At 45.8% G+C, this 27,145-nt stretch overlaps 1 protein-coding gene and 1 long non-coding RNA gene across 8 annotated transcripts in view; one reads left to right on the top strand and one right to left on the bottom strand.

The window, feature by feature from the left end:
- TDRD7 (tudor domain containing 7) overlaps positions 1-27,145 on the top strand; it is a 432,711-nt gene that overhangs the window by 149,920 nt on the left and 255,646 nt on the right. The gene's annotated exons all lie outside the window — the stretch shown is intronic.
- Positions 4,172-25,437, bottom strand: LOC115463723. The gene is made up of 4 exons (XR_003941065.1): positions 25,425-25,437; positions 11,071-11,081; positions 5,907-5,911; positions 4,172-4,268 (listed from the first exon to the last, which is right to left on the bottom strand). It is a non-coding gene; the product is annotated as an uncharacterized LOC115463723 (long non-coding RNA).

Below are 27,145 nucleotides of genomic sequence, written 5' to 3' on the forward strand. Positions count from 1 at the left end.
GGATGGGTCATATCTGCCGTCATGTTTCTATGTTTACTGTGCTGTAACCTTACTTAAAGTAATTGAATCTGTTCTGACAATATAGCAGCAGTTGCAAGCCACCTCTTTATTCCTCTTTTGAAGAAGATATGTATCTACCTGTCCAATTCTCCTTGACCTCTCCTTAGTCTAGATCAGCCTTGAATAGGTTAGACGACAGAGTGGCCAAGTCTTCCCTAGGTTTACTTCATTGTACCACTCGTGGCCTCATCACCTTGTCTGCGTTTAGTGTAACTAGCTTCTCATAAATACAGTCTTTCTGAATAATCATTTCAGGGTCTGCTTCACTTCCAGTGTTTTTAGTGTTTGTTTTCTAAAATCTACTCATGGCCCCCAAGTGAACATCATTCAGAAGCAATTCTGCATTTTTCCCAGCTTCTACATATTCTTCCCCTTTAACTCAGTCGCTCAGCATTTTTACTTCCTCCTCACTAACATGTCATTTTCTCATTGTTTCACTGTAAGCTATTTTTTTTCTTCCATTTGCAATGCATCTTCACTCTCCTGACTACTTCGGCATCTCTTAGCTTTTCCTGATAATTGTCATTCTCCAAGGACAATCAGATCATAATTCTCACAATTGGATAACATGATCCTGCATTGCCTGGTCTGGAGCTTTTAACAAGCTTTAAAAGAGCTTTTGTGGAATACGAGGAATGCACGAGTGCCTTCCTGCTCGCCTTCTACCGTGGTGAAGAGTGGTCGACATTTTGTCTTGCTCTTCACAGCTTGGTCTGAAGAGCTTCCTGAGTGCCATCTGGCTTAAGGTTTTTTTGGGGGGTTTTTTGCTGTATTTTTGGCATGCCCGTGTTTGGTTTCCCTCTTCCTTTATTTTGTTTTAGTCCTTCATTCCTGCTTTATAGGTTTCTTTTATCCCTCATCACTAGGCCCTATTCTCTCTCGGTTTTTTACTTGGTGCCTTGCCCTTTTTTTTGGCACCATAGCATTATTTGATTTGACTGCAGAAGTTTACCCTTCCATGTCCATGTAAGTTCCCAATGGTTTTAAGCGCTGTACCCAGTGCAATCAGACCATCTCTGGTAAGGACGTGTTTTCTTGGTGTCTTCAGTGTTTAGGGCCTGACCATAGCCCTACTATCTGTGTCTTCGTATAAAGAAACGGACCCAGATAGCCAGAGAGGCCCAACATGAGAAGATTTATGGAGCCGGGTCCGATTCCTTGGCATTGACGCTGGATACTATACCAGCATTGGAAGCATCAGTGTGTATGGTTATGTATGGCTGCTAGATCTGTAGACACTGAGCAGTGGTGCATTGAGTGGATTTCCACCTGCCTCAATGCCAACTACTGTGCCAGTGTCACACACAACCCCAAGGCGATCTGAGGATTCAACATCATCCTTGTTGGCACCAAGGAGCCTCGATGATCGACCAGGCGAAGGCCAAGAAGCATCAATTGCTCTCGACACACAGTGCAGGGAGCTTCAGGACATCAAGGGATTTGGCACCCAAGAAGCGCCGGTGCCGGGAGGGACTGTTCTCTTCCTCCATTCAGGAGATGCCAATGTGTTCGTCTCCCAGCAGCCATAACCAAGCTCCTGTCTAGACCCCAGCAGTTCTTCACTGCTTTTCCCCAGGTTTTCCCGATGTCGACCCTCAATGAGCTCATCCGGGTCTTGCTGCCTGAGCTGCTGGATGGCTTATTGCATCAGGGGTGCTCGCATCTACCCTGCCTCCAGTTGCAGCCTCGCTTGGCCCCCAGCATGTGGCCCGGTGTTGACTGCCGTTCAAGCTGGTACTCCCTTGATGTTGGTGGAGGAAGCTTTCCCGGAGTCGAGGCAGGAGCCGACTTCTTGCCATCCTTCTCGAGGGCATGGTTCCTGTAAGTTGAGGCAGACTTGGTCTCAGCCCTCCCATGAGGAGGTTTTGACTGACTCCGATGAGGGGAGCACTCATGGGAGTCAGAGGATCCATGGTCATTTTCAGAGGATGAGTCCTATGGCATCCCTTCTGAACCCTTCCCTCCTCTTGAAAGGAGAAAACCTCCCCCGGGGAGCCTTTCTGTTTCTTCTTTTTTGAAGGAAATGACAGCTGCCATTCCATTTTCTTTGGGTGTGGAGGACAAGGACGGGGCCAAGATACTCAAGTTTCTGGACTATGAGTCTCTTCCTAGAGAGGCTGTGACTTTCCCTCTCCAAGAGGTACTGCAGGAGATTGTCGTTCAGAATTGGGAGTCCCTTCTGTCTGTCCTGATACTGCCGAACAAGATCGATACCATGTACCGGATCCACAGCACACCTGATTTTGATGAGCCCTAGTTCCCTCATCATTCCATGGTGGTGGAATCCACCCTCAAAAGACCCAGGAGTTCTAGAGACTATGCCTCTGTGCCCTTAGGCAGAGAAGCTAGGACCTTGGACTCTTTTGGGAGGAAGATATTCCAGGCCTTCTCATACCAGCTCTTCATGAGTGTCTGCTTACGGGACTTGGTGTGCAAGATGCTGGACTTGGCTGACTCCCACCGGAGCAAGCCGAGTCACTCCACAAGTTGGCCAGTCAGCAGAAGGCATATCATAAGTTCTTGGCCAGGGGCACATACGACACTTTTGATGTGGCATCCAGGATCTCTGCCTAAAGTGTGGCAAGCAATGCACAGACTCTCATGGCTGCGTGTTTCTGATTTGGAGCTGGTGGTTCAGCAGGGGTTGGCAGATGCCCCAAGCCGAGGGGGGGGGGGGGTGGCGTAACCTTTTTGGAGAGAAGGATCAGGAGGCCACTGACCAAATCAAAAAGCATACTGGTGCCATCTCTTCTCTCTCCACCCCCCCCCCTCCCCCGGACACCTTCTTCATCAACCTCCTCATCTAGGATGTCTTTTGGCAAATCAAGAAGGGGTGCCTACTACTTTCAGAGGCATAGGGACTCCTCCTCCTCTCACCAGCCTGCTCAGTCTCTGCCGCAGCGTGTTCGTTCCCGTCAACAGTGTACGCCTAAGGCCCCTTTTGCTCCCCAGTCAAAGCAATGGGCGAGCTTTTGACTGGCTTCAGCAGAACATAGCCACTATCTAAGTGACCATTCTGGATGACTTGCAGGTCGGGAAGAGTCTGAAGTCTTCCCATAACAAGGTGGCCCCTTATAACTTCCGATTGATGGGTTCTCTAAATATTCCATCTTGGATACGCCCTAAATTGGCATCGGAAACCTGCAAATTGTCCACACTGAGCTCATTACTTCAGCTCTCTGTACGAGCAGGTACTTACAGAGGAACTCTCAGCCCTTCTGAAGACCCAAGCGGTCGAGCCTGTTCCACCAGCTCCCAGGGTATTTACCAAATGTATAGCAGTAGTCGCAGTGTCACAACGCAGACTGGGAGTTTGTGTTTCCTTATCTCAATAATTAGCTGGTGAAGAGCACATTGGAGGATGGTGCTCGGGAGTCCATGCAGAGGACTCTTCGAGTGCTTGTGCTACTGGGGTTCGTTTTAAACTACCCCGTCCTATCTTCACCCTGCCCAGCAGTTGATATTCATTGGAGCCCTGCTCGATACACAGAAGGTTTGAGCCTGCCTCCCGGGATCAAGAGCAGGCACTCTAATCGCAGTTGGCTTCTCAGGTTCGAGTCTCTTAGCAGGTGATGGCTCTGCGGATGTTGAGTTTATTGGACCACATGCCGTCCACAGTTTGTGACACCCATGACACACCTTCACATGAGAACTGCCCAATGGACCCTGACTTCTCAGTGGTGCCCAACCACAGGAGGTCTGGAAAATGTCATCCGAGTGTCCCTGGAGCTTGCGCGCTGTCTGCTGTAGTGGATCATTCAATCCAATTTGACTCTTGGACTTGCATTCCAAATTCCTCAGCTGCATAAAGTGATGATAAAGGGTGCTTCTCTCCTGAGTTGGGGAGCTCATGTTCATGGGCTTCACACTCATGGTGCTTGGTCTGCCCAAGAAACAAATTTCCAAATCAATCTCCTGGAGCTTCAGGCAATCTGGAACTCTCTAAAGGCTTTCAGAGATTGGCTGTCTTACCAAATTGTACTCATTCAAATGGACAATCAGGTTGCTATGTATTACACCAACAAGCAGGGAGGCACCAGGTCATGCCCTCTGTGTTAGAAGGCTGTCCGGATGTGGCATTGGGCTCGCTGGCACAGCATGTTCCTTTGAGCCACTTATCTGGCGGACAAAAACAGCCTGGCTGACAAACTGAGCAGGGTTATGCAGCCGCACGAATGGTCTCTCAATGTGGGCATTGCCCGAGAGATCTTTGAGCATGGAGCACCCCTTCAGTGTATCTCTTTGCTACTCACCTGAATCACAAAGTCTCTCAGTTCTGTTCCAGACTCCACACCCATGACAGACTAGAATCAGGTGCCTTCCTCCTTCATTGGTGGACAGGTCTTCTGTATGCGTATCTTAACATTCCTTTCATGGGGATGACTTTGCTGAAACTCTCCTCGGTACTGTGATTCTGATCGCACCTTACTGGCCTCGACAAAAATGGTTCCCCCTTCTTCTTGAGTTATCCTCCAAAGACCCATGAAGATTGGAGTGTTTTCCAACCCTCATCACGCAGAACGAAGGATCTCTTCTGCATCCCAACCTTCAGTCTCTCAGCCTGGGTGTTGAGATTGTAGAATTTGATTCCTTGGGTCTTTCGGGGTGTTTCCCGGGTCTTGCTGGCTTCTAAGAAAGATTCCATTAAGTGGTGTTACTCTTTTAAATGGAGGAGGTTTGCCGACTGGTGTGTGGGCAAGGCACAAGATCCCCTTTCTTGCCCTACACAGACCCTGCTTGAATACCTTCTCCACCTATCTGATTTCAAGATCAACTCTGTAAGGGTTCATCTCAGTGCAATTAGTGCTCATCATCAATGTCTAGCGTGTAGGTCCAACTCTGGACAGCCTCTAGTTGTTTGCTTCATGAGAGGTTTGCTTTTGTCAAAGAGCCCTGTCGAACCTCTGCCTATGTCATGGGACCTCACTGTCATTCTCACCCAGCTGTTGAAAGCTTCTTTTGTGCCACTGGATTCCTGCCACCTGAAGTACTTGACATGGAAGATCATTTTCTTGGTGGCTGTTACTTCAGCTCATATAGTCAGTGAGCTTCAGGCCTTAGTAGTGGATGCATCTTATACTAAGTTTCATCACAACAGAGTAGTTCTCCACTCGCACCCTAAGTTCCTGTCGAAGATGTTGTTGGAGTTTCATCTGAACCAGTTGATTGTCTTGCCAACATTCATTCTCCACCCTCCTGCCCATCCTGGTGATAGAGCCTTGCGCACCTTGGACTTTAAGCGAACATTGCCCTTTTACATGGAGCAGACTATGCCCCACAGACAATCCACTCAACATTTTGTTTCTTTTGACACCAACAGGATGGGGGTCGCCATCAGGAAACACATGATCTCTAACTGGCGCACAGATTGCATTTCTTTCAGTTATGCCCAGGCTAGGCTGACCTTGGAGGGTCATGTCAAGACTCACAATGTCAGAGCCATGGCTGTATCATAGACCTCTTATGGTCAACCTCCTTTGAAGACATTTACAAGACTGCAACGTGGTCTTCAGCCACACATTCACATCTCATTACTGCCTTTCAAGGTACCCAACTTGACAGTCAGTTCTGGCAGACAGTTTTGCAGAATCTGTTTGGGGTCTAGAATCCAACTCCACCACCCTAGGCCCATTTTATTCTGTTCCAGGCTGCACTCTCACTCAGTTTGTATAGTTTCAGGTTAATCTGAGTACTGTCCTCACTGTTGCGAGTCCAGTTGACCAATGCTTGTTTTCACCGAAAACAATATTATTGTGAGAATTATGGTCTACTTGTCCTCCAAGAAAGTAAGATACTTAACCTGTAGCAGGTATTCTCCAGACAGCAGGCCTTATATTCTTAGAAACTCTCCCTTATCCTCTTTGAGTTCTCTCCTGTTTTTTTTTCTTTTTATGCTACACTGTGCTGTTGAGGCTTGCAGGAAGGCACTTGTGCTCCACCTTTTAAAGCTTGTTAAAAGCTCCAGGCCGGGTATGCGGGATCGCGCTATTCAATTTGAGAATATAAGGTCTGCTATCCTTGGAGAATACCTGCTATTTGTAAATCTCCTTCACTTTGTCCTCCTATGATATTTTGTAATTGGAATGTTAACTTGTCTTTCTGTACCTTTTTAGCTGCTACTTTAGGAAACAATAGTGGCTTCTCTCCTTTTAAATTTTGTTTACTTACCTACAAAAGGTTTTGGTCTTTGTTTTTCCCCACTGCTCTTTTCCCATAGATTTATTCATCTGGCTACCATACTACCCCATCCTGACAAATTAGGTTTTCTGAAATCTTGGAGCCTTGTCTTTTGAATGAATCATCGCCCTCTGTGTCTTAATACTGAACCACACCATTTAGTGACCCCTAGGTCCCAAATGATCACCTACTATGACACTCCCTATTTGTAAGTACCAGGTCCAGTATCACCCCCTTTTGTGTTATCAATTGCTGGAATGTTTCCCTACATAGAATCCAGAATCTTCTAATTTGTAGATAACCCCACAAGCTCTGATGTGCCAGTCAAACTCCAGAATATTAGAATTACCTAGCAATATTCATTTCTCCTTATATAGCAATTTTGTGATCGTCTCCTATTAAATCTCTATTTCTTCTGCCTGTGAGCTAGGTCACAATAATATAAAGAGCTCTTTTAATTTTTATATAATGGCACACCTCCCTTTCTTCTTATGTTGTCCTTCCTATGATGCCCCTGTATAAGACTCTGGTGAGATCTCATCTAGAATATTATGTACTGTTCTGGAGGTTTCACGTTCAATAAAGATATTAACAAAATGGAGTCTGTCCAAAGGACAGCTGCTAAAATAGTCAGTGGTCTTGTCATAAAGAGTGTGGGAAACAAACTTAAAGATCTCAATATGTATACTTTAGAAAAAAAGGCAGGAGAGGAGAGATATGATAGAGACATTTAAATACCTAAACGGTATAAATGCACAGGAGGCGAGTCTTCAATTGAAAGAAAGCTCCGGAACGAGGGGGCATAGGATGAAGGTGAAAGGAGTTAAGACTCAGAAGTAACCTGAGGAAATATTTCATGGAAAGGTTGGTGAATTCATGGAATGGCCTCCCAGTGGAATTGTGGTGGAGACGAAAACAGTACCTGAATTCAAGAGAGTTTGGGACAGATACAAAGGATTTATAAAGGAGTGATATAGGAAGAGTAGGTGGCAGATAGGGACACTATCCATAATATGAGTATTGCTCTACATAGCTTTCCAGATGTTGCTTTTTCTCCATATTTTTCAAGTGTATTTATTTGATAACTTTCTTACTTGATGGCATTGCTTACCAAATCCCAATAATCGTAATTTTGTGCACAAACAAGAATCTGTTCAAATGCAACTGTTGTACAGATTGCTCATTGTTTGAGCTTCTAGTTTAATGAAAACTTGGACTGCACTCTAGCTCCATGAAGCTGCCTGGGGAGTTTTTGTTTTATTTTTTTGTTTGTTTTTTTTTTTTAAAGTTAATTGCAACTCATTTAGTCTATTCATTGCAGTAACGGTCCTTAATCAAGGTCTCCTTCCAGAACTCTGCATCACCAAAACAAATACCTGATACCTAATTCTAAGAACCATGGTTGTTTTATGCAGGCTATTGCAGCCTTTTACAAAATGTAATGCTTCTACATCCTTAAAAGGGTAAAGATACAGTATCATTGGACTTCTAAGATAGCTGGCCCAAATTAAGGAAGTAAAATTGTGTCAGATCAGTGGGAACATGCACTCCAAGGTATTTAAGCCTGCCCAAGGCCAGGATACCAGGTCCAAATTACATAGCTGACACAATTACCCCCTTTCTCTGTTAGGGAAGATTAGTTTATTTAATTTGTTCATTGCACCCTGCTGGTTATATTTATTCCAAATGTTGCCATTATACCTACGAGTAAAAGAAGAACGGCTGGTAAATTTCTTGATTCAACAATTTTTGTGGTGGGGTGAGGTGACCCCAGCTTTCCTTCTGGACAGCTGTGTTGCCACATGAATGGGGGGGGGGGGGGCTGGACCTCCTTAGCCTTTGTCTCTTGACTATTAGTTTTGAGATACAACACATTAATGATTGATTTAGGAACACTGAATATTTCACCTGTACAGCCTTGGAATCAGATCATAGGTCCTGTTCATCTTGGTTACTATCTGCAGGCCCAAGCATCTGCAGTACCTCCAAAGCCCCAAATGTATTTACACTTCCAAACTTGTTTGCTGTTTGGCATTGGTTCTGCTGTTTTCATGGTGTTGAGGGAAGAGAAAGAGAAATGGGAATTGATATAGATATACTGCCTTTCCGAGGTTTTTGCAACTGCATTCAAAGTGGTTTACGTATATTCAGGTACTTATTTTGTACCAGGGGCAATAGAGGGTTAAGTGACTTGCCCAGAGTCACAAGGAGCTGTAGTGGGAATCGAACTCAGTTCCCCAGGATCAAAGTCCAGTGCACTAACCACTAGGCTTTTCCTCCCCCACATCTCCCTTGTTACCACTTCACTACAATTCAGCTTTCGTGCCAGACACCAACTCCAAACTATTTGCCATCTGGGAATTGAAAGGCATTCATCTTTTGCATCAGGTGTTACAAGAGGAGGATTCGCTCAAGTCCTTCGACTCCCTGAGAACTGAATTTCATCTGCCCTGCTAGGCTTTATTCTCGTACCTGCAGCTTCAGCACTATTATGCTACAATGAATCGCACACACCTTATGGCAGAAATATGAGACACTGGACACGTCACTGACCCTGGAGTCTCAACACAAGGTACCTTTAACTTTCACCTCAAGGACGAGGTATCGTCCTGGCACTTAGCTCACATGGAGCACATTTGAATGACTGATTTGAGCATTGAGCTCCTGGAGGGTTGTGTTCTTTCTGGCCTTACCCATGTTTGCAGCTTGGCAGAGCATGTACCACATTGGGAGTTGCAATACAAAGTTAATCTGCGTCTCTACTATTCTCCCCATCAGGCATTTGTTATGAACATCTGCTTGTCCTAAGTGCGGTCAACTGGATCCATCCTTGGGTCATGTGCTTTGGTCATGTCCTCGGACTCAATCTGTTTGGCAACAAGTTTTGTCTTTTGCTTCCAGAACCTGGTGTTTCTGTGCCAGCACTCCCTAGTCTCATATTGGGAGTTGCTTTATCAGAGGTTCCTCACCGGTGGGGCGCGGTTAGATTTCTCAGCTGGGCTGCTTTGATGGTACTGAAGGTGCTTTTGGCTGCATGGCTCCCAGAGGAGACTCCATCTGTTCAGTCGTGGTGGGCAGCCATGTTTTTATTATGCAGAGGTATAAATGAATCGCTGGATCAAGCTGTATTATACATGTGATGAAATAAGGTTATAAATAAGAATTGCTTATTAAGCAGTGTACTTCGAGCATGGGAAGATAAAGTAGACCAATATGGTTCCCAAAAAAAATTTTTTTTTTTTTTTTTTTTGAAACAATGTTTATTGATGACACATATACAATGCATAACATAACATAGGACAATTTTATCCAGCACGTACCACATTACATATCATTTTTGGTTACTAGTCATCAGTTTTAACTTTGTCCCAACTCCCCCCTCCGCCCCCATCCTACCCTCATTAACAACTCCCACTCCCTTCCCCTCCTTTCCCTTTTAACAGTACAAAATCCTGCTTTTCGCTACAGGTGTCAAAGTATCCCAGAAAGGTAGCCAAAGTTTACAGAACTGGTCTCCCCTCTTAGACGCCAGGCCTCCCACTTTCTTCTTTTCCAACATACAACATTGCATCATAGCACCACGCCACTGTGATAGTCCAGGCGGGTCTGGTTTCAACCACAACTGCAGTATAGTACGCTTACCCATCAAAACTGACCGCTTCAAGTCTTTAATCCCCGCTGGAGGCCTACCTCGAACAACAAAGACCTCAAAGAGCTGTCCTGGTGTCGGCCACCATTGCACTTGCCACATTTGCGAGATTTGCCTTCCCAGTTTTGTCCAAAAGGATCGTATCACCGGGCAGAACCAAAACATATGTCCAAGGGAGGCTCCCGCCTTACCACATTTAGGGCAGTCATTTGTCGGTCTCAAGGTCGCTCTGTAGGCCTATGTGGGGAAATGTGCAAGCGCATGAGAAATTTGTATTGCATTTCCTGCCAGGCCACATTCTCTGTGATCTGATATACGCTCCTCAGACAGAGTTCGTTTGGCCAGAATCAAGGCGACAACGCAATTCCTGTTGCCATAGTTTCGCTACTTGTTCGTAATCAGTGGCCTTCTGTAACTCTCTGATGTGACGACGAAAGTATTTGAGGCACTTTTAGCTGGGCTCCAGGCCTAACAGTTCATTCATAGAGTCCCATACATCCTGTGTGAGATTAGCTGCAGGCAAGGATCTAACATAGTAGCTGAGCTGCATGTAAGAAAAGTAATCCTTCCCTTCAAGCCCAAACTCATCACACAAAGCTTGGTAAGGTTTCATAGTCCCCTTTTCAGACACCACCTGAAACAAGTATAGAATACCACAAGCTTCCCATTTCATAAACAATGTAGAAGACCCCCCTTCTGGGAACGCCAAATTACCCTTTATAGGGAGCAATGGAGATATGGAACTGCTCCAATTAAATGTTTTGCCTAACCATTTCCATGCTTTGTGTAGGGAACCTAAGATGTACTGTACGGCCCCAGCGCCGGTAGCTCTCCCGCCGGCGCATGGAGCCAGTATGCAAACCCCATCGGTGCCATCAGGGAAGTCTCCACCCAGGTACAGGAGAAAAAAATCCCTCGAATGGAACCAGTCGGACAAGTGCCGCAGGCAACACGCCACGGCCAGGAGCTTTAGGTCCAACAACCCCAGTCCCCCTTTAGGACAAGGTCGCATGAGCTTCTTCAGGCCCATGCGGGCTCTCTTGCCCTGCCACAAGAATTCGGTAAGGGTTCTGTGTAGCCGCTTCTCCTCCTTGTATCTCAATGTAACGGGGATCATCTGGAAAACATAGGTCCACTTGGGGAAGAGAAACACATTAAACATTGTGATTCTGCCCCGCAGTGACAAGGGTAAGCCCTGCCAGCCCTGTAAAGCCTCTCAGGGGATCCATATTTACTGCATATAGGGTCGCTAAGTCACTCGGTATATATACACCTAGATATTTTATTGCCCCTACAACCCATTGAAAGGGAAAGTCATCCCCCCACTTCTCCTTCACCACTTCCTGTATCGGGAGTGCCAGTGATTTTTGTAGGTTGAGTTGCAGGCCTGAAAAGAAGCCAAATTCTTCGAGAGCTTCCAGTAATTGTGAGATGGACTCTCTCGGTTGTGTAAAGGTTAGAAACATGTCGTCAGCAAAGGCCAACACTTTTATCTGCTGCCCATGAAGCTCAACACCCTTAATATCTGGGTCTAGCAAAATCGTACGGAAGAGGGGTTCAAGATAGAGTAGGAACAATAGGGGTGATAGTGGGCATCCCTGTCGAACTCCCTGCGCTACTCGCAAAGGTGATGATCTAGTGCCATTGATCAGGATCTGTGCAGTATTGTTGTGATAAAGTGTACGTATAGCATCTAAAAACCATCCCCTCAGCCCAATGTATTCAAGCACTTGGAACAAGTAATCCCGATTAACCTTATCAAAGGCTTTGGCCGCATCTAGGCTGATCAGTAGTAGGGGGTCCTTCATGGCCTGCCCGTACGCCGCTGCTAAAAGGGCTTTACGTACATGTTTAACCGCCTGTCTACCCTTAACAAATCCCACCTGATGTTCTCCAATCTGTTCCGGAATGTATTGCATCAGTCTATTGGCCAATACACGAGACAGTATTTTTATATCTACGTTAATAAGTGATATGGGCCTATAGGATTCTACTTGATCTTTAGGCTTACCGGGTTTCGGAATTAATGTAATTAGGGCCTCATTCTCTCTTGGCGGAAAAAAACCCTTTTTCACCACAGCATCAAAGTGATCTACTAGGGCTCCGCAGATTTGTGGTGAGCAGCATTTTATAATACTCGTTGGGAAACCCGTCCGGCCCTGGTACTGATCCCGGTTGCAGGTCCCTTAACACTTTTAATACTACTTGCTCCCGGATTGGTGCTGACAAGGTCTGCTGGGCCGCTTCCGGCAGCTGGGGCATTTTTGCGTCATCTAAATAGTCCCTGGTTGAGGGGCCCTGGAATCTATCTTGAGCAGCGTACAACTCGGTGAAGTGGTTGTGGAATGTTCCTACTATGTCTTGCAGTTTGGTCAGTCTGTCCCCCCCGGGAATTCACAATCGTTGGGACAAAGCGCTGTGAGGTCTGTGCTTTAGCTATCCGCACCAATAATTTACCTGACTTATTCCCAAATCTCTGAAAGTTCAACCGCCGCGCCAACAGCTGCTTCATAGCTTGGTCATGTATAAGGGAATTTAACGCGACCAGAGCTGAGGACATCAGGTCTCTATTGGCTGCTGTGGGGCAGCTCAAGTATTTCCTCTTTGCCATCACATAATCTTTCTCAAGCCTCAGTATACCTACTGCCACAACGTTTTGCCCTGGCACTCGTGTATGCTATCACTTCACCTCGCATAACTGCCTTAGATGCTTCCCAAAATATCTCCGAGGAGTCACACGAGTCCATATTTGTGTCAACATATAATTGCCATTTGTTTTGTAAATGTTACAGGAATTGCCTATCATTATGTAGGTAAGCGGGAAATCTCCATTGTCTATTGGACATGGTTTCCCTCTTTAAATCTAACACCACCCATATCATATTATGGTCTGAATTCTCCATCGGACCAATAGCGGCGTGCTGTACTTTAAAAAACCAAGATTGAGATAATAGGATGTAGTCAATTCTGGACCAGGAGTGGTGCACCTTAGATTGATGGGTGTAATCTTTTGTGATGGGATGGAGGGGACCACCAGGGATCAAGTAAGTGAAGTTGTGTACAGAGTGCTGGTATCCCCTTTCCCCGTCCTGTCCCAGGAATAGCTAGTGGGGAGGATCTATCCAGAGTGGGATCATATACTTGATTAAAATCCCTCGCCCACACCCACGGGGCATCAGTGTGTTGTAGCCCTAGTGCAATAAGAGACTGGAAAAAACTTGGGCTATAGGAATTCGTACCATATACTGTGCACAGATAGAACTTCTGGCCTTGATAGTTGACATGAATAAGTGCTATACGGCCTTCTGTGTCTTTATGAACCAACTTGGTTACACATGGAAGCCCCTTGCGTACTAAAATGGCGACCCCACTTTTTCTATTGCCCTAGGAGGAGAAGTGACTTTCACCCACCCACATTTGATAAAGCTTCCCATGCTCTACATCATTTAGTTTTGTTTCTTGCAGACAGGCGATGTCAGTGCCCTGCCGCCGAATCTGAGTCAAGATCTTATAGTGTTTTATGGGTGATGTAATGCCCGATACATTCCCCGATAAGATCTTCACACCAGACTAACTAATAGCTCCGCCTCTGCGGAAGTGTTTTCAAAAATTGTACCATGGGTACTCCCCGGAGGCCCAGCCCCCCCCCCCCCCCCCCCCAAGAGAGTATACAAAACATAGCCCTGGAGACCGTTCTTCAACCTTGAGACACTCCTTGCGAGTATCAGTAAGCTTACTATCCCCCCACCCCAATCTACTCCTATCTAATCCCACTCCACTACCCTCCACCCCTTCCCCATCCCCCTTTCATCCCCTTCCCACCATACCCAATTGACCCCCCCTCAACCCCTATCCATCCCCTTGCAAACATATTGGAGTCACCTTATGTGAGGGATCCTGAATCCTCTATAACAGTAACATGCATCAACCTTAAAATTGTACACTTACGCTATCTCTTAAACCATTTACTTGGAAGCCACAACCAGTCCTGTTGTGTAAGTCCTCAATAGACTGAGTCCACTATTCAGCTCACACTGTGAGTAGGTCCAGTGCTCTCCACCTCTGCAGGCTCAATGTGGCTTACAATACATCATGAATAGTGGAAGCATATAAGAAGATATATACATTTAGCATTATAGAAGGATCTTGGGTAACATGATAATGATAAAACATAATAGTAGTTTAACAAGCAAACATGATAATGATAGAACATACTAGTAGTTTAACAAGCAAATATTGTAAGGCATTTCTGGATATTTGTATTGGAGTTCATATTTGTTGGTCTTTGTGGTTAAGAGACATACATCCAATGATGTAATGATACAGTTTCAAATAAGCATAACTATCCTTAGAAACCATGTTCAGCTTGCAAAGTTTGAAGAGGCTTAAGCTTGCTGTCATCGTTCAACACTTGAAATAAATATGTTATGCTTTTTAATATTCCAATTTTTAAAAGTGGACTGTTTCATTCTGGGCTGAAAATCAGGATTACCACATGTGGGTAATAAAGGAGTAACATAAGACCAACCATATAGTCGTTTTCCTAACAAGATCCATATCTTGCACATATAGCTTATTGAAATGAGTGACTTGACTAGCGAGGAATAGCAGAGTAACATAGTGTATTATCCATCCAGTCTGCCCAATATGGTATACTCCTAGCATAAGGTATGGTGTAATACTATATAATCATACTTGATCTATGAGCTACGAGTATGCAAACTATGTTTCAATCATTTTTATTAAAGTTCACACAATCAGCTGTTACATTTCATATTGCATAATTGTTTCCACAATTACTGTTGACATACCATCATATTTGTATTTTATCTTTTTATGCCCCCCCTAGACTACTCCCCAAACCCTCCCCTCTCCTTATCCCCCTTCCTCCCCCAAACCCTCCCCTCCCTCCCCTACTATGTCCAATAACAAGCAGAGGCAGTGTGAGCAGCAGCATCTAAGATTATAGGTTCAGTATCTGGCTCCGGGCTGTAGGGGTCAAAGTGTCCCAAAAGGGTGCCCATCTGCATTCAAATTGTTTCCTCAGCTGAGGCTGGTTCCGCACTTCCAAATGTTCTGTACGTAAAAGCATGAGCATTTGAGTTCACCAGTATTGCAGTGATGGTGGTTTATTCCCCAGCCACTCCTGTAAAATTGCTTTTTTTGCTACCACTGTAAGTCCTTTTGGCGTGGGCTTGCTTAGCCTTGGATGTCCAAAAAGCAGCTGCGGATCATAGTTCCATCTTTGAGACCAGAGCTCTGTTACTTGCCTTAGTATGCTTCTCCAAAACCAGGCTACTCTTGGACGGGTCCAAAACATATGAGCCAACGTGGCCCCTTCTTGATGGCACTTCCCACACGCTCCATCCGGTGATACTCCCATATGGAACGCTCTTCTAGGTGCCACGTAAATCCTTAATGCGAATTTATATTGTAATTTCCAGTGCTCTGTCAGTTTTGTAGTCTGCCAGAGTGTCCGCACATGGTCCTTGAACATAGTCTCTGTTATCTGGCTTCCCAGATCTTGGCTCCATTTTGCCGCATAGCCCGCATAGTCTGGTTCTGGCATTGTATCTTGGATGTGGTGGTGGTGGTAGGCCATTGGTACTTTCAGTTGCGCCCCCAGCGATATGGCAGATGCCAGTTCCTCCCTCACGTCCTCGGTGAGGTCTGTCCAAGGCAAACTGGATACATAGTGTTTTAGCTGATAGTAATGGAAATAGTCCGCTGAACTTATTTTGAACTGGGCTCTCAATTCTGAGAGCGTTCTGATATGTCCTTCGTCTGTGAGCACATGATGCAGGTATTCTATCCCCTTTTCCTTCCATTTGTTGAATACTGCATAGCTTCTCCCAGGTTCAAAACCTGGGTTACCACAGATTGACAAATAGGGGTAGCTTTTGGCGAGAAACCATGCATGCGACAGATCCATTTCCACACCGCTATCATCGTAGGCAAAATGTGTGACTTCTGCAGGACTTCTGGGGGGTGGTGCTTGCTACCATACAGAAATCCTGTAAAGTTGTCTGAGCCCAAACAGGGTTAGTTCCATCTGGGTAGCTGAATATTCACTTGTCTTTCTAAACCAGTCATTTAAGTGTCTGATTCCACTGGCTACCATTAAATATCACAAGCTCAGGAGGCCCAGGCCCCCGTATTCTCTTGGGATCTGCAGTATCCACATGGCAATTTTCGCTTTCTTTCCTTTCCAAAGAAATTTCTGCAATAGTTTATTTATTTGCCGTTCCACTTTCCTTGGAAGGTAGAGTGGGAGTGTTTGAAACACATACAGCCATCTAGGCACGATCATCATGTTGTATGTTATTCTGCCAAGCAAAGAGAGCGGTAGAGGTTGCCACAACTTCAATTTCTCTGCCATATCCTCCAGTAGCCTGTTAACATTTTGGGCACACACTTGAGCTAGGTTCTGGGGGATTTGGACTCCTAAGTACTTGATCGCATCTTCAGATTCCTTCACTCCCAACTCCTCTAGCCCTGTGTCTCCCACCCCCGGAGAGATGGTGAGCCAATGTGATTTGTGTGCATTTATTTTAACCCCGAAAGAGCACTGTATTGTTCTATCCGTGCCCAGAGCTGCTTCAACAAATTCTGGGGGTCTCTCATCACCACCAACAAATCATCTGCAAATGCCAGAGTCTGCACTACCTCTCCGCCCACCTCCACGAGTTTGCAAACTATAATGAAAAGTTTAGAGGAGCTCCTAAAGATATTTGTTGGCATAATGGAAAAATAAGATGTTTCCAGAAATCAGTCACTCAAATGGTGCATTCCACAAGCCACATTAAAGGAGAAAACGGCGGATGTGGTCCCTCTTCACAAAAGTGGTGATAGGGAAGAAGCTGGAAACTACAGGCCATTAAGCCTCACCTCGGTTATTGGAAAAGTAATGGAAGTGATGCTGAAGGAAAGGATAGTGAATTTCCTGGAAGCCAATAAGTTGCAAAATCAGAGACAACATGGTTTTACCAAAGGTAAATCGTGCCAAACGAATCACATTGAATTCTTTGACTGGGTGACCAGAGAATTGAATCATGGACGTGCTATAGACATAATCTACTTAGGTTTCAGCAAAGCTTTTGACACGGTTCCCCATAGGAGGCTCTTGAATAAACTAGAAGGGCTGAAGATAGGACCCGAAGTGGTAAACTGGATTAGGAGGGTTGACGGACAGACGCCAGAGGATGGTGGTTAATGGAATTCACTCGGATGAGGGAAAGGTGAGTAGTGGAGTGCCTCAGGGATTGGTGCTGGGGCCAATTCTGTTCAATATATTTGTGAGTGACATTGCCGAAGGGTCAGAAGGTAAAGTTTGTCTTTTTGTGGATGATACTAAGATTTGTAACACAGTGGACACCGGGGAGGGAGTGGAAAACATGAAAAAGGATCTGCAGAAGCTAGAAGAATGGTCTAAGGTTTGGCAATTAAAATTCAATGTGAAGAAATGCAAAGTGATGTACTTAGGGTATAGAAATCCACAGGAGATGTATGTGTTAGGCGGTGAGAGTCTGATATGTACGGACGGGGAGAGGGATCTTGGGTGATTGTTTCGTCGCCTTCAGATCCTCAGATACTGTGTGACAAGGCGGTGGCCGTAGCTAGAAGGTTGCTAGGCTGTATAGAGAGAGGTGTGACCAGCAGAAGAAAAGAGGTTTTAATGCCCCTGTATAAGTCATTGGTGAGGCCCCACCTGGAGTATTGTATTCAGTTTTGGAGGCCGTATCTTGCTAAGGATGTAAAAAGAATTGAAGCGGTGCAAAGAAATGCTACGAGAATGGTATGGGATTTGCATTACAAGACGTATGAGGAGAGACTTGCTGACCTGAACATGTATACACTGGAGGAAAGGCGAAACAGGGGTGATATGATACAGACGTTCAAATATTTGAAAGGTATTAATCCGCAAACTAACCTTTTCCGTAGACGGGAAGGCGGTAAAACTAGAGGACATGAAATGAGATTGAAGGGGAGCAGACTCAAGAAAAATGTTATGAAGTATTTTTTTCACGGAGAGAATGGTGGATACTTGGAATGCCCTCCCGCAGGAGGTGGTGGAGATGAAAACAGTAACGTAATGCAAAAATGCAAGGGATAAACATAATGGAATCCTGTTCAGAAGGAAGGGATCCTCAGAAGCTTAGCAGAGATTTGGTGGCAGAGCCAGTGGTGGGAGGCGGGGCTAGTGCTGGGCAGACTTTTACGGTCTGTGCCCTGAAAATGGCAGAAACAAATCAAGGTCAGGTATGCACAAAATAGCACATATGAGTTTATCTTGTTGGGCAGACTGGATGGACCGTGCAGGTCTTTTTCTGCCGTCATCTACTGTGTTACTATGTTAAACATTTCTATCATAGCTCTCCTCTCCTGTTGTTTTTGCAAAGTATATATATTGAGATATTAGTCTCCCTAAGCTTTATGATGAAGAGCACCTACCATTTTAGTAGGCGCCCTCTAGACCAATTCCATCCTGTTTATATCTTTTTGAAGGTGTAGTTTTCAAAATTGCACACAATATTCTAAATGAGATCTCACCAGAGGGCATCATTACCTCCTTTTTCCTACTGGCCATTCCTCTTCCTATGCACTCAAGCATCTTTCTAGCGTTTGCTCTCCTATCTGTTTAGCCATCTTAAGATCATCACATAAGATCTCGTCCAAGTCCTGCCCCTCTTCGTGTACAAAAGTTCTTCCTTGTCATCAACAGCAGATGAATCCATTAACTGATGGGTTGTATCCGCGTATCAGCAGGTGGAGATAGAGAACACTGAAAGCACATGGTGTTCCTCGATGCCCAGCCCCTTCTACCTTCAGTATATCTCTATCTCCCAGCAGGTGTGGACGTCGCTTTCTCAGCTCCTGGATTTCTGCCTGGGGTGGCTCCTATGCTTTGCCAGTAAAACGGGGGTGTTGTGGCTGGTGGTGCCCACTTTAAAGGCATACTTGGTTTTTCCTGTCCCTGCCTTACCCCATTCCCCCTCCTCCCGGAGTTCCTTTGTGCCTGCCTGCCTGCCTCTAACTTTCCTCACAGTAAAAAAAAAAAAAAAATCCGAGGCTTTCTCCAGAGCTCCTGGTTCACTGCAGCTTGACCGAAGCTCGTTTGACTCGGTCTGCTGAGGTGAGAGTGGTGCCCAGCTCCTCCGTGAGGTTCCCGCTGACAGCGCTCTGTGCGGGGTAAGTTTTGGCGCGAAGGCGCCATTTTGTTTTCTGTATTTGATGGCTGCTGAAGGGGTTAAGTGCTGCTCCCACTATGAGAAACGCAGATCAGCAGCGGGGCTTTGCAGCACATGCTGCCTAGATGCTAATGCTGGCACGAACATGGCAGGCGGCGATTCTTCCCGCCTGACGGAGTTGGCAGTGGGCGCCATCATGGAGGCGCCACATGACTCGACCCTCGTGGTTGCGGAGGGGTCTGAGTGCAGGGGGACATCTTGTTTCGAGGTTTCTAGAGGAGTTATTGCCTCCGTTTCCCCTAATGTGGGGGTGGATGTACATGATGAGTTTTACTCCCCTGAATTTGTGCTGCTGATGCATAAGGCTTTTATGTTAAAAAATGCACTGCCTGAGGCTCCTGACAATTCCTTTCGGACTGGGTTGCCTCCAGTTTTTGATAGCCCAGCGTCTGCTGGAGACTTTATTGCTTCTACCAAGCTTTTGGTTAACACTAAGCGTAGACGAGTGAATACCCCATCTGAGGGGGTCTCTTCACTCTGTTCTCCCCCGTGGTTTAGTTTTGGGGAGTCTGAGGGGTCTGGCAGGCCCTCACGGACTGATGATCCAGATGAGGGTGGCTGCTTGCCACAGGAGTTGGATGACCCTAAAGTGGTTAGGATTTTCCACCGCGACGAGCTGCCAGCTCTCATTTCTGATGCCTTACAGGCCCTTTGTATTAAAGATCCTGATGAGGGCACTGCCTCTTCTATTAATCCTAGGATGGCTAGTACTAAGAAGCCTTCTCGGGCTTTTCCCGTGCATGCGTCCATCCAAGAGCTTATTTCAGCTCAGTTATCTGACCCTGATGGTCCTTTGAAGGTGGCCAGGGCTATGTGTCACCTTTACCCTCTGAGTGAAAGTCAGTTGGCCCTTTTTGGGATGCCTAAAGTGGATGCATTAGTCACGGCTGTGACTAAAAAGACTACTCTCCCGGTGGAGGGAGGGGTCGCTTCGAAAGATATTAAGGACCGGCGGCTGGAATCTGCGCTGAAGCGGTCCTTTGAAATCTCGGACCTTTCCTTACAGGTGGCTATTTGCAGTACCTATGCAGCCCGGGCCTGCCTTTCCTGGTTGCAGCAGGCGGTTGAGCAGTCCGCCGATGGAGCGGGTTCCCTCTCTGAGGTCGGCCCGCGTATGGAGTCTGGCCTGTCTTTTTTGGCTGATGCTCTTTATGATCTGGTCAGAGCTTCGGCTAAGCAGATGTCTGTGGCGGTTGCTGCCCGCCGCCTTCTTTGTCTCCGGCATTGGGCGGCTGATATGGCCTCTAAACAAAGGCTGGAGAGGTTACCCTTTCGGGGCCTTCTTTTATTTGGGGAGGATTTGGAGAAGATTGTTAAGGACCTAGGGGACTCTAACTCCCAATGGTTGCCTAAGGTAGGCCGAGGCCTTTTTCCAAAAGTCCTTCTTTTCTCTCCTCTTCCAGGCCACGTTTTTGCGAAGCTCGCAGGTATTGCCCAGGGCGCTCTGCGGGGTTTGGTCAACGTACCCATTTCCAGCAGAGGAACTCCTTTCCTTCGGACAAACGCGCTGCCCCTCAGAGAAGGTTACCGATTAGAATTCGCTGCCACGGTGGGAGATGCATTTTTGTAGTCCCAATGCAGCACTGGTTCCGGTTCCTCCCGCCGAACGTGGCTGCGGTCGCTACTCCATCTATTTTGTGGTGCCTCAAGAAGGCAGGTTGTTCAGACCTATCCTTGCCTTACGCAGGATCTACGAGGGCTTAGGAGTGAGACACTTCCGCATGGAAACTCTGCACTCCGTCATTGCGGTGAAACAGCCAGGAGAGTTTCTCACTTCTCTGGACCTCAAAGAAGTGTATTTGCATATTCCCATCTGGCCAGTGCTTCAGCAGTTTCTCTGATTTGCAGTATAGAGCCAACATTTCCAGTTTCGCGCCTTGCCTTTTGGCCTGGCAACTGCCCCTCGGACTTTTTCCAAGGTGATGGTAGTGGTGGCTACCTTTCTTAGGCGAGAGGGTATCAGAGTTCACCCAAAGTTCAGACTCTGGGCTGGGTAGTCAATATGCCCAAAAGTCACCTGACCCCCTCTCAGTCTCTCGAGTTTTTGGGGGTCTGGTTTGGCACAGCTTTGGGGCTCGTTTTTCTTCCCGACAAGAGGCGGCTGAAGCTACAGAATGCGGTCCGCCTGCTCCTGCGGATGCCTCGCTCTTGAGCTTGGGACTTCAGCTCCTGGGTTCGATGACGGCCACCATAGAGGTGGTTTCCTGGGCAAGAGCTCACGGAGGCAGCTTTAGCTTTCTCTGCTTCAGCAATGGTCTCCGATTTCCCAGGAATACCAACGCAGTCTAAGGTGGCTTCCTGCGGCCCAGCGCAGTATGGATTGGTGGCTTTCCGACAGCATGTTGCGGCAGGGGATGCCACTGGCTCTTCCGTTTTGGTGTCTGGTGATAACGGATGCCAGCCTTTCGGGCTGGGGAGCCCATTGCCTGGGATGCTATGCTCAGGGTCTGTAGTCCACCGAGGAAGCTGGATGGTCCATCAATCGCTTGGAACTGAGAGCGATATTCCAGGCTCTTCTGGCCTTCCACAGGACGCTGAAGGGTCTTCCTGTCTGAGTTCTGTCGGACAACACGACAGCAGTGGCCTACATCAATTGTCAGGGCGGCACTCAGTGCAGGGCCCTGGCTGCAGAGGCGTCTCAGACCTGCGATTGGGCCGAGCGCCACCTAGAGCTGCTGTCTTGGCTCCATAGCCAGTCAGCAACGTACAAGCCGATTTCCTCAGCAGACATCAAATCGACCCGGCGGAATGGGAACTGGCAGAAGTTTTTCTTCAGATTTGTGCCAAATGGGGGACTCCAGACTTGGACCTCATGGCGTCAAGCGTAAACGCCAAAGTCCCTTGTTTTTTCAGCAGAAGGAGAGAGCTTTGCTCGGAGGGGCTGGATGCCCTGGATCAAAGGCCCTTGGGCCTCCTAGATGTGTTCCCTCCTTGGCCCCTGATAGGGCGAGTGATTCACCTGCACCGAGGATTGGTGATTCTCATCGCCCCGGATTGGCCAAGCGTCCGTGGTATGCTTTGGCCTGGCTCTTGAGGGCGCGCAATTGAGGGACAAGGGCTATTCTAATTAGGTTATTGCCATACTCTTGCGGGCTCGCAAGCACCTCTGTGACTTATGCTCGGTTCTGGCACACTTTTGAGGCGTGATGTACTCCAAGGGCTATCTCGCCGACTCTGGCAACAGTCTCGCTTTTGCTGGACTTTTTGCAGGACGGGCTACAAAAGTGCCTGGCCTACAATTCCCTTCGAGTTCAAATGGCAGCATTGGCCTGCTTCCAGGGGAAAGTCTCCGGCTTGTCCTTTTCTGCTCATCCGGATATTGTCCGATTTCTCGGGGGGCGCTTCGTCTCCGTCCTCCTTTGCGGTCGCCCTGTCTGGCTTGGAACCTGGGGCTCATGTTGAAGGTTCTCCAGCGATCTCTGTTTGAGCCTCTTAAATGGGCTTCTGAAAAGGATGTGACTCTCAAGGAATTTTGTTTTTAGTGGCAATGACGTCGGCAAGGAGAGTGTCTGAGCTTCAGGCTCTTTTTTGTCAGGATCTTTTTCCTACAGTTCTCGGAATCTGGGGTAACTGTTCGTACGGTGCCTTCCTTTCTGCCTAAGGTGGTTTCAGCTTTTCATCTGAGCCAGACCATTTTTGTTCCTTCCTTTTGTATGGAGGAGTTTCTGGACTCCTTTGGGCAATTGCGCCTTTTGGATGTCCGCAGGGCTCTGTAGCAGTATCTGCAAATGTCAAATGAGTTTAGGAATTCTGATCATTTATTTGTTCTGTTGGCAGGTCCCCGACGGGGTTTCCGGCGTCTAGGGCCACTATAGCCTGGTGGCTTAAGGAACTCATTTTTTCTGCTTTTCTGCTTTCAGGGCTGTCGCCGCCTGAAGCGTTTAAAGCGCACTCTACAAGGGCAATGTCCTCTTCGTGGGCTGAAACGGGTGTCTTTTCTCTTCAAGAGATGTTGTGCGGCAACCTGAGCTTCTCAGCTCTCTTTTGTGTGGCATTACAGGCTGGATGTGGCATTTTGGAGCGCAAGTGCTTGCTCGCGGAGTTGCCTGTTCACACCCTATTTAGGGAGTGCTTTAGTACATCCCATCAGTTAATGGATTCATCTGCTGTTGATGACAAGGAAGGGAAAATTAGGTTCTTACCTTGCTAATTTTCTTTCCTTTAGTCACAGCAGATGAATCCATGATCCCTCGCTTTCTGACTTTAGTTTTTGTACAGATGTTGTATACAGACCGCATCAGGAGTACTTAAAGACAAGCTATCAGAGTTACTACATGCTGTTTTTATTGCAGGAGGTTGATAACCTCCCTCCTTTGTTTGGTTATTGCTCCGGTTCAGGGGCGTTTGTTTTCTGTGAGGAAAGTTTGTTATTTTGCTTTTCTTATTCACTCTGCTTTGGAAATTTCATATACTGAAGGCAGTGGCGGCTGGGCGTCCAGGGCACAACATGTGCTTTCAGGGTTCTCTATCTCCACCTGCTGGTAGGCAGATTCCACCATCAGTTATGGATTCTTCTGCTGTGACTAAAGGAAAGAAAATTATCAAGGTAAGAACCTAATTTTCCAATTGCTCCCTAAACTGTACTGTTCCCTTGAGATTTCGCAGCCCAAATGCATGAGCGTGCATTTTTTAGCATTATATTTTAGCTGCCAAATTCCAGATCATTCTTAGCTTTGCTAGGTCCTTTCTCATATTATCCACACCATCAGGGTTGTCTACCTTACTGCAGATTTTGGTATCAACTAAACCTATGAATAATACTTAGGGTGTGGAAATTAAAGATTTTGGTATCATCCACAAAGAGGCAAACCTTACCAGACAGCCCTTCAGCAATAACAAAAATCTTTAAAAACGAGCCGGCCCAAGAAGTGAACCCTGTGTTACAACATCCTTTTCCTTAGAGTGAGATCCGTTTACTTCTAATCTCTATCGCCTTCCATTCAACCAGTTCCTAGCCCAGTTAGTCACTTTAGGGCCCATACTGAGGGCACTCAAGTTTATTAATAGTCATTGTAGAACCATGTCAAAGGCTTTGCTAAAATCGGAACCTCATCTAGTTCTCTCCCTCGATCCATCTCTCTGGTCTCCCGGTCAAAGAAATTAATCAGATTTGTCTAACAAGACCTTCCTCTAGTGAAACTATGTTACCTTGGGTCCTGTAATGCATTTCCATTGATTTACTTACCACAGACTTACTGTCCTGTAGTTCCCACATCTTCCGTCTGCTTTTGTGGAGAAGGGACCACATCTCTTCTCCAGTCCTCCAGGACCACTGCTGACTAGGGAAGCTTTGAAAATGTCAGCCAGCAGAGCCACTAGAACTTCTCAGTTTCTTCAGTACCTTCTGATGTATGCTACCTTTAGTTTAGCTACAGTAGCTCCTTACAAACACAATTCTCTGAAAATCATTCAGGGGCTCTCGCACCTCCATTCCTATTTGCGTTTCTTTTGCGGTGCTCTCCTGGGCCTTCAGATGCCACATATTCCTCCTCATCACCTATAAGCAAGGGGTAATGGGATTTGATAGACCTCTTTTATGTGGTATGGTCAAGGTGGTTTACATTTATTTATGCAGATACTCAATGCCTCTTTTTGGCATTTCTTCTATCACTAAAATATCTTTAAAAAGAAAATAAATCTTGTCCCCCCCATTTTACTTTATTTGGTATTTTTGTTTTCTTCTATTTGCATCTTTATTGTCCTGACTACCAAGTTCTCTTAGTTTTTCAAGATATTGTCACCTGTCTTCCTCTTTCTGAGATCTATTGTAGATGAAGTCTGATTAGCAATACACTGTCTCTTAACCCAACACAAGACTTCTTCTGATCTAATGATCTCCTGTGCTATGCTGTGTTTTCTATGAGAAATATGCTATAATATCACCACGTAGCACCACTTTTGCGGATTCCAAAAATAAGTTACACAAAATCATTCACGCAAACGTCCCAATCTACATGCTAAACCTCGTGGACCTGCCTCCCAGAAACGCCATAAGATCATCCCGCAAATTTCTCAATCTGCACTTCCCAAGTTGTAAAGGACTAAAATACAAGCTGACACATGCTACCACCTTCTGTTACATGAGCACGCAGTTGTGGATGCACTGCCTACAGCCTTGAAAACTATTGACGAAATAACTACCTTTCACAAATCTTTGAAGACACATCTCTTCACAGGCCTACAAAGAGAACCCATAGCCACAAGGTCTACAAAGAGAACCCATAGTCCTCACAAACTACCTCACTAACCACCCAGCTATGAAAGTTCACCTTGTATACTATCCGCCTAACACCTTCCTTCTCTCTTACTTTACTTAATTTTTGTACACTACCAATTGTATCTGATATCCTGGAATGACTACGTCATAACAAATCTCTGTAAGCCACATTGAGCCTGCAAATAGGTGGGAAATGTGGGATACAAATGCAGTAAATAATAATAATAAAATAATCATTGTTGTAGATCTGATTAAATGTAAAGTGTTCACATTTGTCTCAAAGGTTTCTGGAAATCCAGATTCCCATATAGAAGGGGGAAGGACCACTGTATATGACTGGGTGAAATTAAATTTTTTTCCAATGTGGTCCGTATTGGTGTGTGATCTCAAATTGCTAATGCCCCTATTTAGCTTGGGCAACTTTTATTTTTGTTACATTTGTACCCCGCGCTTTCCCGCTCATGGCAGGCTCAATGCGGCTTACGTGGGGCAATGGAGGGTTAAGTGTCTTGCCCAGAGTCACAAGGAGCTGCCTGTGCCTGAAGTGGGAATCAAACTCAGTTCCTCAGTTCCCCAGGACCAAAGTCCACCACCCTAACCACTAGGCCACTCCTCCACTCCATTATTTTGCAAATAATGGTCTCTACCATAATTTGAGAAAGTGGGAAATGGACCAGTGACTTAATAGACTGGGACAGCTGGATCATATACAGGAAATATTTTATTACAGACTCGACACAGATCAGTGTTTCGGCCACAGGCTTGCCTCTGGAGTCTAAAAAAAATATAAAAGATTATATATACATGTAAACCAAATAATAAAATACAAAATATATAATATAATAAAAAAGGTAATGAATACATAATGTAAATATAAGAACAATTATAATGTAAAAATAAAATTAAACATCCAGCGGATCGAGCCTGGACTAACTTTGACACACTCTTGTATGATTCCATCTCCCAAGCACTCAAAAGGTTTGCCAAGACCCACTGCAAACTAGGTATATGCCCTAACACCTTATAAAATTCGCTCCTCACAATTCATATCAGACCTCGCGTTACATTTGAATTATATTTTACAAATGGACTATTCCCAAATGAGAGAGGAATATTTTACTCCACCCGATTCCCAGGACTCAAAGTACAAATGACTTAACCAACTATCGTCCAGTAGCGTCTATCCCACTAGTAACCAAACTAATGAAAGGTATGGTGACCAAACAACTTACTGAATACTTAAATAATTCTCAATTCTTCATGACTCTCAATCAGGATTTGGTCTAACCACAGCACCGAAACAGTTCTAATTACTCTTCTAACTAATTCAACGAGCAATTGCAACTGGCAATAACATACTCCTCCTACAATTTGACATGTCCAATGCATTCGACATGGTAAGCCATAAAGTATTATTAAACATTCTTGAATACTTTGGAGTTGGAGGTAACGTTCTTAATTGGTTTAGAGGCTTCCTAACTACAAGATCATACCAAGTGAAATTTAATTCGAATACGTCAGTTCCATGGACACCGGAATGCGGAGTCCCCCAAGGATCTCCACTCTCCCCGACCCTCTTTAACCTAATGATGACACCCCCTGGCCAAGTCATTATCCATTCAAGGCCTCAATCCATATATATATATATATATATATGCAGATGACGTCACGATTTACATCCCATTCAAACATGATCTTAACGGAAATCATGGATGACATCAACCGCAGCTTCGACATCATGCATTCATAGGATGCTTTTCAATTAAAACTTAATGCTGAAAAAACACAATGCCT

This window comes from Microcaecilia unicolor, chromosome 2, assembly GCF_901765095.1.
Source record: "Microcaecilia unicolor chromosome 2, aMicUni1.1, whole genome shotgun sequence".
In the NCBI taxonomy this organism is placed as follows: domain Eukaryota; kingdom Metazoa; phylum Chordata; class Amphibia; order Gymnophiona; family Siphonopidae; genus Microcaecilia; species Microcaecilia unicolor.